The sequence below is a fragment of the Juglans microcarpa x Juglans regia genome, chromosome 8S (assembly GCF_004785595.1).
Source record: "Juglans microcarpa x Juglans regia isolate MS1-56 chromosome 8S, Jm3101_v1.0, whole genome shotgun sequence".
Taxonomy (NCBI): domain Eukaryota; kingdom Viridiplantae; phylum Streptophyta; class Magnoliopsida; order Fagales; family Juglandaceae; genus Juglans; species Juglans microcarpa x Juglans regia.
Genome location: NC_054609.1, coordinates 6,772,796 through 6,789,601, shown reverse-complemented (window position 1 = coordinate 6,789,601; position 16,806 = coordinate 6,772,796). Strand labels below are relative to the sequence as shown.

Sequence of the window (16,806 nt, the reverse complement as noted above, 5' to 3'; positions counted from 1 at the left end):
AAGCCTCACCATCCCCAATCGGTTTCTAAGATCAGATCAGAATCTGAGTTTTCTTTGCTTCACTGTAAAAAACCCTAAAGCCTGCTCCACAAAAATGAATGGAGGAAGTGAACAGCTAAGAGCTGTAAGGGCATTAATAGCTACCTATGTAACCTTTAGTATCTTCTCTGTCTACAACGTGTGAAGCAGGGGAGAGATAGAGTAAAGCTTGACAGACACGTGGCCTCTTCCACCAAATGCATTATGGGAAATTGAACAAAGGAGGGAAGGCATTAAAAACCATTGCAAAGCATTAATGGCGGTAAAAATGAGTGCAAGTTGCGTGTCGTTTATGGAATAAAGGAAGTGATTGATGGAGGGAGGATTTATGCTGATTTTGTAAAAAAGAAAAAAAATAGTAGCAAATCTTGCGGTTTCTTCGGTTTCGACCGATATAATACGTTGTCAACCCGTTGTTACGTTTAACCCGATGAATCCGACTTTTGTCGGACGGGTAAATAACGGGTCTTACGGACGGATCGGTTTAAGGCTTTTTATGCACAGGCCTAAATATTAGTAAGGAGGCTACGTGCAAGGCACGTATGTTCGTTATACGTAGCGTCCTGTTAAAGAGAAAAAAAATTTATATAAAAATAAATTCTCTTTATAAAAATATACAATAGTAATAATTTATTAATTAAATAAAAACTCTTTAAAAGTATATTCTGAACAACAACTAATTAAAAAATCATTATTTATATAAATGAGTTAATATATAAAATCACCATCCAATTGACAAATTTATGAGAGTGCATATTTAAAATCACCAAGTTTATAAACACAATTTTTTACATAAATATTATCAAGTTTATAAGCAACATAATAATAATGTATGTTGAAATTACAATCAAATATAGTTGTCCAATAAATGCATGGCAGCATGCGTATAATGTCATATGGTATGTAGTAACTAAAAGTCGACGAATCCAAATTTGTTTGTTCAATAAAAGAGTCAGATAGAAATAAGATTAGTGAGTCGTGTAGTATAGGTCAAATTAACAAACCAATCAACGCTGCAAATGGCGATCTACAGGGTAGGGTAGAAAGGAAAGAAACTTAAATAAGATAGAAATCAAGTAATAATTCAATATGAAATAAATAATTTGGTTTCACTCACCAATTACGTGCATGCTAGCTAGCTAGCTGCATGATTTAATCGTGACCACATGATATACATAATTATATGCTAGCTAGCTAGCTAGCTTTTTCTAATTTCATTTGGACTCTTTTCTGTAAATATATATATGATAACATAGTCAGCGTTATTCCTAACAAGACATACTATTCACTGGCTACAATTTAAAAAAAAAAAAAAAAAGAGTGGCTCTATAGCCACCGTTGCTTTGTTGACGGCTTCCGCTAGTATATTTCATGTGTTTTTTGTTTTTTATTTTTTTTTGTTTTTTTATTGGCTGCAATTTTTTTTTAAAAAAAAAGTGTGGCTCTACAGCCACCGCTGCTTTGTCGAGGGCTCCCGCTAGTGTATTTCATGTGTTTTGTTTTTCTTTTTTTCACATGCATTTTTTTAACATTTTTCAATATATATTTTTTAAAAATAGACAACATCATAAAATATATTTCTTTAATTACCAAATAAAAATAAATATAAAAAAAATTCCAGAGGGAGGCAGCAGGAAGACTAACATTTTTCAAAACCAATTATGCCTGCCTAATATATATATAAGTATGAGTTTATGTGACTATGTCATATTGCACGCACGCCAACCTATCTAAAAAAGTTAGGATCATTTTTGTCAATACACTAAAAGAGTTCAAAACCTTTAGAAAATGAGAAAATATATTTTCAACTGTGAATTATACAACCGTCGCATAATCGTTTTGAAAAAAGTGAATAAAACATAGGGCCCAAATGAAAAAAATTAATTTTTTAATAGTAGACCCTATTCTTTTTCAAAGCGATTACGCGACGTTTACATACTTTACGGTTGTATATAGAATTACTCTTGAAAGATACTACACAACAAAGGATTTTTAATGGCAATTTTTGTAATTATAGTAAGCTATTTATGTACTTTTTTATAAAACTGAAGACTTAAAGAGGCACAATTGTAATAATAGTTAGTTACATAGGGATATATGCGAAATAAAAGGTATCCAAAGAAAACACTATTAATTACTGTTTATCTTATACGAGGATATACGCTTTTATGATACAGGAGACAATATATATATATATATATATATATATATATATATATATTATATGAAACAAAAGAAGCCTTCCTTCCGCTGCAGCTTATAGTCTTCAACGCGTAACTAGTCCAGTTTCAGACACAAACACGATTGGAATATGCCGATGAATTATGCCAACCTTGCTGCTACTTCCTCGTATTTGGCATTGCATGTGCAAGGTTCGTCACTCGGTGGCATGGCATGGCATGCATGTGTTGCTCCCAGTCCCAGAAATAAAGTCAATGCTTTGAAATATGGTCGGGAGGGAGAGAGAAACAGTTCTTTTTTATTCCCTCATTATCTCATGCACGTTGTTAAGTTCTTCGCGCGTATGAATACATATATATATATATATAGTCTCCTCCTTGACATTGTTCGATCTCCATTATTCTTTGTGTTCGCTTGGCTACCAAGTGTACGTACCTTTCTGATGTTCTCTCTACCAAAGTGTTTTTTTGAAACTTCGAGTCTGTCTGTTTGTTTTTCTTGAACTGAGCAACGCTTTCCTAGTACTACTGTTCCCGCATGAATTTCTGGTTTCTTTTCTTTCGTGTGATGATGATTTCATTAATCATGCGAGCATTTTTTCCATATAGAAAAAGAATGCATATTTTATTATGCGTAGCTCCCAGCTTTTATCTGAATGATCAGGAATCCTTGCGCTCGTGGCTCTAATTTTCTTTTCTTTATTATCATGACTTGATCCAGCTCGATCGATCAACTTCTAATTTCCTCGCTCGCCCAGATACCACCTAGCTGCAGGTACCTCTCTTCTCTCTATCTCATGAACTTATTTCTGGTTCTGTTTTTCTGTTTGATTGCATTTAATATCTTTTTCCAAAGGAACGGTTGATGTAGTACATGAATATTACTTTAGTCTATTTTCCTAAATAGGTTCTTTTACTATACATAACATTTATTCAGAAATGATAGAAGTTTCTTTAAAATTTTATTTTACTTATTTCACATGGTTTTTGAACAAAAATCCTGAGTTCGAGTCAAAGGGTTTTCGTGATCAGGAACAAGCTGATGCAAGTAATTAACATCTCAATCAATTTCTCAATGTACTATATATTCTTGTTTAATAACTTTTCACAGTACTTGCAATTGAAATATATTTGTTTGAGTACGTACGTACGTCAATTATTTAGTAATTTGTTTATTGATCTTTTGTCCCAGTTATTGTTTCCTTTGAATAAATGAATTAACCCATATATCGATTTAAGACTTGGGCTTCGTTTTTTTTTAGAATGAGTTGAATTGAGATTAAAGTTAAAAATTAATTAAAATATTGTTAAAATATATATTTTTAATATTATTTTTATTTTGAGATTTAAAATATTTGAATTGTTTATTTTATTTTATGTAAAAATTTAAAAAAATTATAATGATTAAATAAGATAAAATGAGATGAATTGAGAGTTGTTGTAAAAACAAACAAGACCTTATGGTTTTTACTTAGTACCATACATGATATTCATAGAAATACTTAATACGCTACTCCTCCTTTACAGAATTCGGATGCTTTCGGACGGCCTGTACTCACTTGAAACATCAGCTGGTTCAAGATTTCAATCGATCAAGCAGGTTCTAAGAAGCAATTTAATGGAAGCCCTGATCTTCTTGATGATGGAGATGATCTAAAGTTTTTGGACTGGTTATTTACAAACTAGCCTTGAAAACCAATTAAGATCGATCAACGTCTGAAATGGCAACGGATACATACCCATACCAACCTGAGCTTTCACATCATGCAGTAGTCGTTGCATTTCTGAGTTGCCTCTTCTTTATCCCTTTCGAGATTATGAGTGCCCTTAACGATCATGACAAAGACATCGTGTGGTGGTCTATGCATGCCTGTTTGATTGGATTCTTCTATTTCTTCCGCCAGACATTGATAGGGGAACCGAGCTATTCCAATTTCAATAAGTGGTACTAAATACTAATTACTACTCTGAATCTTGTGATAATTATTGTGTTTTCAGTACTACTACTTCATTCCCGCAAGTGCTAGAGGAAATGTAAAATGTCTCATACATACCTACATACGTGTAAATCTATTTAAGTCATGCATAGCGCGTTTTATCTCTAATTCAAAATCAATCCCAAGTACGTACGTATAGGATATGCAGATCATAAAACCACGGGCGCATATATACTTTCATTAATTGGACGTACATTTTCTGTTCTACAGTTATAAAGAGATTTCATAAAAATAAATTCGCACGATATTAGATCTACTTTATAATAAAGTAATTTTACAATTTAATATGCTACATCAAGATCGACATATTACTTTGTGAATTTACTTTTATAATTTTTTTATACAGCACGTATGAATCACCCATCCACGATGATTATATTCACGACTTCTTCCTTTTTATTTCAATGAAGAAATTAGGAGATAGTTGTGGGTTAGAACTCACAGCCTTATTACGCATATTCGTGAGAGGATATGTAATGGTTGAACTAGGAGTTAATATCATTATTTGTTGCAGGTATTTCTCCTGGCTTTTTGTGGCAGCTGTGTATCATTATCCTAGTACACAGTGGATCGTAGTATTTATGAGAATGAATCTGTCATTATTTTTGACAACTTTTGCCTCTTCTATTCTGTGTCTTCTCGTCTTCCACTCTATTTTTGATGGCTTTTGCTACATCTTTTCACGTACTGAGATTCGAAAGTGGCCAGGCATACGGATCATTCTCCAACTTTCTGCTGTAAGTACTGTATATATACTGATCAGTACGGCGGTTTTGTACGTATATACCTCCATATATGTGTATCTATATATATATATATATATAGGATAATTTTTCCCCTGATTTTTCATGCTTTGAAGGTTGTCGGTATAGCCTGCTGTTTTTTCCTAAGTGAATGTAGAGATGAGAGACCGCTGGAACCAAGAAACTTGAAAGAACAAGTCTGCTCATATTGGCTAACTAGTACTGCTCCCCGGGTTGAGTCTCCGAGTTACTCAAATTCTCCCCTTTTTGCTACATTGGACAATTACGGGACAATATACGTTATTTATGGCAAGGTCAGTGTGATATTGCCATATTGTGACATACGACCCTCTTTCTACAATGAGTACGTAATGTTAGATATAGTTTTAGAGTACTGTGTAATTATAGTGTGTAAGTATTATACATTTTTTTATAAGAAATTAAAATTTATTATTAAAAAAATAATTTTTTAAATAAATCTTACATTTATTTTTTTTAATGGGAGTGCACGAGACTTGCACACTCTAAGATTATAAATACCATCTCTCTTATATAATTACATTTTACACAAGTATGATTTTGACATTTTTAAATAACTTATAAAACTAACATCACCTATTAGTATTTATTTTGTAGTATTTTGTTTGTCCTATAATATTGTCTCTTGTTTTAAAAATGTTTTTATTTTATCAGTTTGATAAGAGTGGGTCCCCCAAGGTTGCAACGGACGAAATCTATCCAGTGTACTCGTTATGGGCAACATTTATAGGCCTTTACATTGCTAATTATATAGCGGCGAAGTTATCAGGGTGAGTAGTATTTTGTATCTTTTTATCTGCATTTCATTTTTATAAGAAATGTTCATTTTTGGACCGAACCTGGTGGAAAGCTTTACCCACGCCATTGCTGCTCAATAACATGTTACTACACACCTGATCAATTCATAATAAGATTTTCATATCCTACATATGTTTGAGGATATGTGTTAGAATATTGAAGATGAGGAAAATAAAATGTAATCCTCATTGATTGAATTTCACTGTGTACATGTCGTATTTTATACAAGAAGGGTCCTGATAAACTCTGACATTTTTACAAGCAGTTGGTGTGCACTGCTACTCATTATAGCAGAGTTGGTTATGGTGTTTGCCAGAATAATACAAACGTGCCAAGAGAGCACGTACCAAGTCTATTCTAAGTTATTCCACAAGGTTCTAGAACAGGAGTTGACGTTGTAGGACAGTGGTGATCAGCAACTGAGATGGTGATGCCATTTGGTGAAGTAACTGAGATGGTCTTCGAAGTGAAAGGCAGCGCAACTTGCTCAATACGCCCCCGTGAGCCTAACAGTGTGTCAATTAATATAGTGAGGCTCGTTCTTATTGAATGAAAACAAGAGGAAACTAAGGGCTTGGTAAGGATGTCGGCCAATTGGCCCTTTGAGGGAAGAAATGCAACTTGAAGAGCTTTGGTAGTGACCCTGTCACGCACGAAATGGAAATCAATTTCCATGTGTTTCTTGCGTGAATGGAGGACTGGATTCACGGATAGGTAGGTAGCACCAAGGTTGTCGCACCAAAGAAGAGGAGGTTTAGGAAGGATTATACATAATTCTTTGAGAAGGGACGGAATCCAAAGTAACTCACTTGTGGTGTTGGCAAGAGCCTTATAGTCTGCCTTGATGCTAGAGCGAGCAACAGTTCGTTGCTTGCGAGAGCTCTATGAGACTAGATTCTTACCAAGAAAGATATAAAAGCTACCGGTAGAGTGGCGGTCATTGGGACAACTTGCCCAATCGGCATCCGAAAGGGCTTGGAGTTGAGGAGAAGATGATTTATGAATGAATAGACCAAAATTTAAGGTTTGTTTGAGGTATCTAGTAGACGCTTCACAGCTTGCCAATGGGATTTTTTGGGATTGTGCATGAATTGTCAAATTTTATTAATGGCAAAGGCAAGGTCAAGTCATGTTAAAGATAAGTACCGGAGACACTTACTACACTTCGATAGAGAGTTAGATCAATGAATGAAGGAGTGTCTGAGAGGGAAAGTCGAGTAGAAGCTACCATTAGAGATGTAACTCATTTGGCAAATAACATGTTAGTTTTGGAGAGAATCATGTCGCGAATATATTTTCGTTGGGAGAGAAGAATGCCATCTGGTAAATAAGAGATTTCAATGCCTAGAAAAAAGATAATTTTCCCAAGTCTTTGATGAGAAACATAGATCCAAGGAAACTAATGAGATGATCAATTTGAGAGACATGGGAGTTGATGAGAATAATGTCATCCACATACACAATGACATAGACCATAACAGAATTGGAGGAATAAATGAACAAGGAGGGATCAGCTTTAGAGGGAAGGAAACCATACTCACAAAGTTGAGAACTGATCTAGGTGAACTATGCACGAGGAGCTTGCTTGAAGCCATAAGCCATACTCATAAAGCCAATCGGTTGAGACATATAGACAGTTTCATTGAGATCACTGTGAAGGAAAGCGTTCTGGATATCAAGTTGACGAAGAGGTCAACCATGAGAGTTAGCAAGGGAGAGGACTAACCGAATCATGGGGGCTTGACTATTGGACTAAAGGTCTAGGAGTAATCTAGACCCTCTTGTTGATGAAAGCCCTTTGCAATGAGGTGTGCTTTACGCCTTTCGATTGTGCTGTTGGCAAGGTGCTTTGTGAAGAAGACCCACTTGCAACCAACAATGTTAGAAGAAGGGGAAAAGGGAACAAGTGTCCATGTGTGACTTTGAAGAAGAGCCTAAAATGCATTTGTCATGGCATCATATCATTCAGCGAAGCAGGAGGCAACAAAATAAGAGTTGGGTTCTTTAGGAACTTCAATGGTGGAAGTGGGGCAGTGACGTGGTGGAGGGTAGAGAATATGGCCATTAGAAAAATGTTTGGGAAGGGATGAATTGGATTTGGACCGAGTGATAATAGTGGATCTTGGTGGAACTGATGGTGGGTTAGAAGTGGAATTGGAAGGAGGAAGATGCAGGGGGAAGGATCGAGATACGGATACATCAGAAGAAGAGGATGAAGAAGGGGAGGATGGGTCGTGTGTGAGGGGTGGGCTGGAAGCAGAAGATGGGCTATGCAATGGGTTTGAGGTAGGGGGCCCAAGATGGGGGATGGAGAGATGGGTAGGATGGTGTGAGTAGATTGAGTGGGTTGAGTGGAAGTAGAGCTTGATGGTGAAAAAGTGGAATAAGGAAAAGAGTTTTCATTAAAATTGACGTCACGAAAAATATATAACCTATTTGAGGGAAGATGGAGACACTTATAACCTTTATGAATAGGACTGTATCCAAGGAAAAGACAAGAGGATGAACGAAAATTGTTTATTTCTATTGTAAGGCCGAAGATTGGGCCAACACTCGGATCCAAAAATTTTAAGAAATGAGTAATCAAGATCTTTTTTGTAAAGAAGAAAATAAGGAGATTTGTTTTGAAGAGAGGGAGATGGAAGAAAATTGATTAGGTATGCTGCTGTGTGGAAAGCATTGGCCCAAAATTTGTAGGGAAGAGATGCAGTTGCTAAAAGAACAAGATCTGTTTCAACAATGTGACAGTGTTTTCTCTCAATCACACCATTTTGTTGGTGGGTATGTGGACAAGAGAGACGATGTGAAATTCCTTGAGAATTGATAACACGAGTGAGGGGTCGAAATTTCCTACCCCAATCACTTTGAATATTTTTAATCTTGATATTGAATAAACGTTCAACATGAGATTGAAAAAGAAGAAAAATAGAAGTAGCGTCTCCTTTGGAGGCAAGAGGACAAAACCAAGTGTAGTGATTATAATCATCAACAAAGGAAATATAATAACGGAAACCATCTCTAAATATATAAGGAGATGGACCCTAAAGATCTACGAAAATTAAATGCAAGGGTCCTAAGGACTGATTAACAGAGGATTTAAAAGGAAGTTGTTGACACTCGGCAACAGGACAAGTTGAACAAAAAAAAAAATCTGGTTAAGAGGGAATAAACGGCAAGCACTTGGTACGCAGAATTTGAGAGACAAGCCAAAGTGTTGGATGTCCAAGACGGTGATGCCATTGAGATATATATATATAATAGTCTTTTCACCAATGAGAGCAGCAGGAGCAGATTGTGACTGAATTGGAGGAGGAAAAAGATAGGCCTTTATGGGTTGGTCCTTGGAGTAGAAGAGTTCCAGTTCGTTTGTTCTTCACAAAGAAATTAGAAGCATGAAATTCGAAGAAGACAAAATTATCACCGCAAAATTGTTGAACTAAAACGAGATTCTTGGTTATATGTGGAACATAAAGTAATTTACGAAGCAAAAAATTAGAACATGAAGTGGAGAGTTGAGAGTCATCGATGTGAGTAATTGGAAGCCCAGTGTCATCGCCTACATGGATTTGTTTGGGGCCAGAGTATGGTTCAATAGAGAGATTTAAATTTTGAAGGTTAGACTAGACGTGAAATGGTTTGTGGCCGCAGACTCAGGATACCATTGATGATCAGAGAGGGACTTTGAGTTGGTATAATGAGTAGAGAGAGAACGTGGAGGCTCAAACTGGTAAGCTTGATCAAAACGATGGTAGCACTGCAGTGCTACATGACTCACTTTGTTGCAAACTTGGCAAGTTGGCTTGTTAGAGTGTGGTGATGAAGATTGAGGAAATGAAAAGAATCGGCCACCACGAAAGCGACCACCATGGTTATTGTTTCGACCACCGCTATGGCCACCGCAACCACCACGAATAATATTTTGAGGAGAAAGCATGGTAGTAACCTGAACAGAAGAATTTGGGAGAAGGCCTTGTTGTATAAAGGTAAGGGAAAGACGTCTTTCAAAGGTGAGGAGGAGATTGAACAGTTCGGCTAAGTTAATGGCAGTGGGTCGCGTAGTAACTGAAACAACGAAGGACTCATTCAGAATTAAGGCCATTAAGAAGATAAGAGAGCACGTACCAAGCCTATTCTAAGTTATTCCACAAGGTTCTAGAATAGGAGATGACATGGTAGGACAGTGATGATCAGTAGTTGAGGTGGTGATGCCGTTTGGTGAAGCAGCGGAGATGGTCTTCGAAGTGGAAGTCAGTGCAGCTTGCTCAATAATATGGATTTTTTGTGGATATTAAATTGTGGTTTTCTCGTGGATTAATGGATTATTCTAACTTGAATGAGTTATGTTAGGGAAGGGTAGGAAAGGATTGGGTGCTCTTGAGGTTTTGAGTCAGACAAAATTAGAGGACCAGCCATGAATGACACCATCTCCATCTGCATTCTCTCATGGCCATTCCCCTCTACCTTCCTCCGCACTCACCAAATCCTCCCCAAAACCCAACTTTGCTGTCACCACCCAACCCACCGGTTCCACCATCTCCATGAGGTACTTGTCTCCATTTGTATCCAAAGAGATGATAAATATCATAAAAAAAGGAGATGAAAGTACGAGTAATTAAGCACGACATTGTTTGTTATGCTATGGTTACACGGCTTTGTTGTTGAAGGGGAGGAGGATAGATGAGTTGTTTGATGAATTGCTTGTGCTGGCTTCCTAATGTGTTGACTTACAATATATATATGTGTATATAAGGTCTGTGTAAGCAGAACGTACAATGCATAAGCTGCTATTAAGATGACTGCTTCAATGGAGGAGTTGGGTTGCGAACCCAATGTGATTACTTATAATACAATAATGGATGCGTTGTGTGAGGTTGGAGAGTTCAGTAGGATGAGGAAGCTTGTGAAGGAGATGGAAAAGAAGGAAGGATGTTGAGTTCAACTTTCGGACATATAGGATCATGCTAGAAGGTACACATGAGTTGGCAGAGGAGAAATTATTGAAGCTTGTGTTATGTTGGAGGAAATGGTGGAGAAGTGTTCCTGTTCTCTAACCCAAAATAGTCTTATGAATTCGATGTGCAGGAATGAAAGAGAAATTGGCTCCAGGACAATGGGCTTACTGTGTCCTATATCAAATTTGGGGGTGGGAATCCATGCGTTTAACATGTTGTTGAACAACAATGAAAGAGTAACGTGTCAGCCTCCTATTGGTTTAAAGTCTAGCTTTACGCCACATCCTATTTCCATGTGTTTCCTTATTAGAAATATTTAAAGTTCTTTTGCGCCTTTGGCCAGGTCAAGCGAAGAATGTGAGGAGAAGAAGGGAAAGAATGAACAAACGAAGCCTAAATTTTCAGATATGGTTCCTTGGTATTCAGGGTATGTCTGCTATATATGGTCTTTATTGTTCTCTGTCTTTTGCCATATTTCCCTAATAGAGATTTTGAGTAGGTTGTTATGTATTGGTGATGGCTGTTTTGCAGAACATCAGTTGATTTATACAAGACTGTTTTTGACATTATTGTATCAGTAAATGTCTTTCTAGGTCGCTTTGACATGCGCATATTGCAGGTATGGTCCCATTTATTCTTGCACGTGTTACATTCACCAATATACATACACTGGGATCGAGTTTCCTTTAAATTCTTAACCAAAATTGAGGGCCTCAAGCGAGGGCCTCACCATTTATGAAACATTAAGACTCCATTTAGATTCATAAAATATTTTATTTCATCATCACAATTTTTACAAATTTCTATACAAAATATAATAAATAATTCAACTTTTTTAAATCTCAATTTAATTTTTTCAAATTTTAAAATAAAAATAATATTAAAAAATAATATTTTTCTCAATTTTTATTTTTCATCTAAAACTATCTCATTTTATACTGAATCCAAACCAACCCTTAATTTTGCTCAGAAAATCTCTACGGATAGTAATAAATGTTGTAGGTTCACTTGTGTGTCTATGTCTCTTCACATGAGGCCATCAATTTCGGATAAGAATTTGAGGGAAATTTCTCCTATATTATTATATTGATTAGCAATCAATTTCAGCCCCTGATGAGCGAAATGATCTTAAATTAGTCTTATTAATAAAACAAGACCTCTCTCTTCTGTCAAATCAAATGAAATTAAATCGTCAACCCTTTTTAATTTTGTTGTGGCAATGAGCGCTTTTAGATTTTGTTGGAAAAATCATTTTAAATATATGCTGCAATATATAATGTAGATGATATATATATTTATTATCTTACCCTTTTCCAATCTTTAGGCAGCTACAAGCGTGGTTGAAGCTGTGTCAACAAATGGAAGGAACATTCAAGATGGAGTTCCACATGAAGATTTTTTGTTTGATGTTTATAGCGGAAAGGAAGAACTATGGTTTGACTTCATGGCTGACACTGGCGAGGGCGGGAACTCAACTTATACAGTGGCACGACTACTTGCTCAGCCTAGCATTACTCCCAGGGATCTTAAGCGCGGGGACTTACTACTCATTGGAGGAGATATTGCGTAAGACATTTTTGTGGTGGTCCACTAAAAAAAATTATATTTGCAAGCTAGTATGGAGAACACATATTTCACACTGTTGATATGACAAGATTTGAAATCTGGAACGCAATTCTAATTGTTTTATATGTTGTTTAAACAGCTTTTGATAATTTGTTTATCTAGTTGGATATATTTTTGCCGTTGAATTATATAGGTATCCTAACCCGTCACAAATCACATATCAAAGGCGCCTCTTTGATCCTTTTAAAGATGCTTTTCAGCCGCCATCATGGGCTAAGACAGCCCGTATGGCCGTTAACAAGCGTTCGGGGCCTTCTGGACAAGTGACATATGAAGGGCCTCAATGTTTTCTTATTCCCGGAAACCATGGTTGGTCTTAATTTTTTCATTGAACGCTTTAGAAGTTGGTTGTTGTTTAAAACGTTGTCGTGTCTTGCATGCATTAATAATGATCTCTAGTTCCGGCGTGACAGATTGGTTTGATGGACTTCATACCTTTATGAGGAATATATGCCATAAGAGCTGGTTGGGCGGGTGGTTTATGCCTCAAAGGAAGAGTTATTTCGCATTGAAACTCCCGAAAGGATGGTGGGTGTTTGGTCTTGATCTTGCACTCCAAGATGATATTGATGTGTACCAATTCGAATTCTTCTCAAAACTAGCTCAAGAAATGGTATCAATCTAACTTCTCTTTACGATTTTATATATGTTAAAAATGGTTTATAATCAATATTGCTTGTGCACATGCATTGCTCTTTTTTTCCTTTGTTGAGATCCATGCATTGTTTTGTCTTCGCATAAAGTAACAGTTCCGCATAAGAGTTTTGATCTTCTATATAATGCAATCAAACAGGCTCTTGTACTATTCCTTGTCGATTGCTCCTAAACATGTTGCTAATTGATTTGAACTTCTTTATTGGCCTGTGCACGTGTAATCAAGTTTGAAGAGGGAGACACTGTGATTGTTATGACGCACCAACCAGATTGGCTTATTAATTGGTACGATAAAGCTAGTGATTCTGATGAGAAGAATGTTTCAGACCTGCTGTGCAATATTCTTAAGGAAAGGTGTAAGCTACGAATTGCTGGGGACATACATCACTAGATGCACCACTCTGTTAAATCTGGTGGGTCGGATGAGCCAGCTTATGCACCAGATCTACTTGTAAATGGTTGTGGTGGAGCATTTTTGCATCCCACTCATGTGTTTCGTGATTTCAATAAATCTCATGAAGTTTCCTATGAGCTTAAAAAGGCTTATCCATCTTTTGAGATCTCAAGATCGGTACTGTCAGATTCTTATTTTATTCGTTGATTTGTGATCCATTTCCTCTTGATACCCACATTTTATTGTATGTTCTCTGCTTAGAACATCTTATTGATTTCGTGCAGCTTGCGTTCAGAAATATTTCGAACTTTCGAAAGCAGAATTGGAGATTTGAATTTATTGGTGGCATCCTATACTTTATATTGGTTTTTTCTATGTTCCCACAGGTGAATTTGTGTTATTTTCTTATTCCTTGATTATCAATCAATCAACTTTATGCTAATTAAATCTATGTGTCTTTCTAATTCTTGCTTGAATCAAATTACCCTATGCATTTTTTAAGCTCTATCCATATGACATTTCCCCTTTTTCTTTTTCCTCTAGTGTGAGCTTGGCCACATCTTTCAATCAGATTCAGCTTTCAGTTTCTTGAGGAACTGTTTTGGTACGGTGTTGAATGCTTTTATATACATGCTGGATCACTCTTATGTGTCTCTGGGTGGTTCAATATTGTTTCTGCTGGTAACAATTGCATTTACACCCCCCAAAGAGCCATGGAAGACAAGGATTGCGATTGGGGTTTTTCACTTCTCTACACACCTGATTGTAGCTCTAGTTATCATGTTGGTGTTGGAATTGTCGGTTGAAATGCTTGTCCGGAATAAATTATTAGCAACTTCAGGTGGGATTTCCTTTATATGCGTCCAGCATTTTTTCTTTCTTCATATGGTTGGTAAAAGTAGGAACTCATGGGTCTAAGCAACTCTAAAATGGACCGCATAAAACACTAACATTTATTCAGATAATTTTACCTTAGTTTCGTGATCTTTTTCTGTATTATTACATAATAGTAATTGAAAACTACGCTCTTTAAATGAAAAATTACAAACTATCATCCCTTTTGTGACAGCTTTTGCTTAGTATTTCAAAAGGAACAGAATGTATGTATGTATGTAACAATTTGTGGTTTTCAAAGAGATAATTATCTCAATTGAGTAGTTTGAGAAAGAAAAAAAAAAAGAAAAGACTCATTACTGTTTCATATGTTTAATTATCAGGTTATCACTCTCTCTATCAATGGTACCAATCAGTAGAAAGTAGGTACATTCCACTCCCAAATGTTGCTCGAGCTTTTTTAGAACAGTGGACATTTGGCCTTTATCCTGCATGTATCAAGTATCTCATGTCTGCATTTGACGTGCCTGAGGTAAGAAAAAGTACTCTCTCCTATTCCACGAATTGATGCAGCTTTCTCTTCTTTTATACTAATTATGATCCATTCATGATTTGAAACTTATCATCAGCTCATGGCAGTCACTCGGAGCAACATATGTGAGAGAGGGATGGAATCTCTATCTCGACGGGGTGCCATCGTTTATTATTTTTCTGTGTTCCTTTATTTCTGGATCTTTTCGACTCAAACAGTTTCCTTGGTGTTTGGAAGCTACTTGTACATCTGCATCAACTGGTTTAACTTACACTATGATGAAGCCTTCTCTTCTCTTAGGATTGCTGATTACAAGGCTTTCACCCGATTTCACATTCAATCAAATGGTGATCTTAAAGTCTTCACCCTTGCAGTTGATAAGGTAAAGAAAGAAAACCATATTACTTCACTTTGTTGTTGTATTTTCTTTATCCAATATTTATAATCTCAGTATTTCTTATATTATATTTATTAGCACATTGAGTTTGAACTTATATAGAGAATGACCGATGTGCATATATGAACATTATTGGCAAGCCTGAACTAGTCTTTAAATTCCTCACTGTTGATATGTAGGTACCAGAGGAATGGCAGGAGGATCCTAATAAAAGGGAGGAGGAGTCACGAACCCCAGAGGAGTTGAGTCACCGCAGACAGTTTCCCAGCCAATGGAGGGCTGCTGATCCGTCTCTGGACCCCTTAGCCACTGTGAGGATTATTGAAGAATTCGTCATTTCAAAGCAAGATCGTAGCCCTAATATCAGCGGAACAGAGAGTAGCCAAACCGAAGAATTCACTTGAATTTTTTATCAGATAGGGGCTTCGATGTTAGCTTAATTTGCTGCAAATTCCGGAAGGGTTTCTTCCACGGAAAACCCTACCAGCTTGGTAACTTTGTAGCTTTGCTCGTTTTCCTCACTACAACACAATTGCTTTTTAGTGACGGTTAGGAAATTGTGACAGTCCCTAGACCGTCACTAAAAGGCATTTTCTGTGACAGTTTCTGGAAACCGTCATTAAAGATAAAATGAGATTTTTTTACGTTCCAACGTATGGGAAATATGCGTTCGAACGTTACATATACGTTCGAACTTTATATCTGTTTACGTTTGAACGTAAAATGTTTTGGCGCAACCGTTCGAATGTTATTAATTTTACGTTCGAACGTAAAATGTTTGCACCAATGTTCGAACGTTAACTAATAATATTCGAACGTTCATTGTAAATTTAAATTAAATGACTTTAATTTAAAAATTATGTGGTTTTTATTGTGCATAATTTGTGAACAAGTCTAAAAAATTGAATTGTATATATTTATATATACACACTTTGTAATATATAAATATATATTATTGATTTATATATATTTGAAATGCAATGATTTAGTATTAAAGTTGAAAAATATAACATCAAAGAAGATTAAAAATTGAAATTAAAAAACGATAGAAATATTCAATAATATTTTTCGTTACAAATATTAAAAATAAAATACAAAATTTGATAGAATGTAGTAAACAACAGTCAGATGATAACGTTATCCGCAAAAGTCGAACTCCGTACCTCCTCAGTCAAGGTATCAACCTTGTCGTTGAGGATAGTTACACGATGGGTGAGTTCGGCAACAGACGCCGATATAGCCTCGAGCGATCGATCGATCTTATGATCGATATGCGCAGTCAGCTGTGAGATGACCGCATCAACCCAAGCAGGCCGCATATCTCCTGCAGATGTACTCGGCGTATGCTGACTACTACTCCCGACATGACCTGGCTCAGGCTGCGTTGGAGGAACTAGATCCTCTACAGGGGGTGGCTGACGTCCCCTCGCCTGTCCAATGCTACGTCGATGCGTGGTTATGTCGAGGGGGCTCATCTGATCTTTGACCCGCTCCTCTGGCTGGGTCGGCACTCCCCGTGCAAGTAATAGTCGGCTTATGAGGACACCATATGGGAGATTATCCATGGAGACTATGCTCGCCTCGTAACGGATCCTCTGAAAGATGTGCAATGGCAAATCTA

General features: G+C 36.5%; 1 pseudogene; it reads left to right on the top strand.

Annotated features, from left to right (window-relative positions):
• The first annotated feature begins 3,940 nt into the window (after nt 1-3,940).
• Nucleotides 3,941-15,589, top strand: LOC121244178 (annotated as a pseudogene).
• The last annotated feature ends 1,217 nt before the right edge of the window (nt 15,590-16,806 follow it).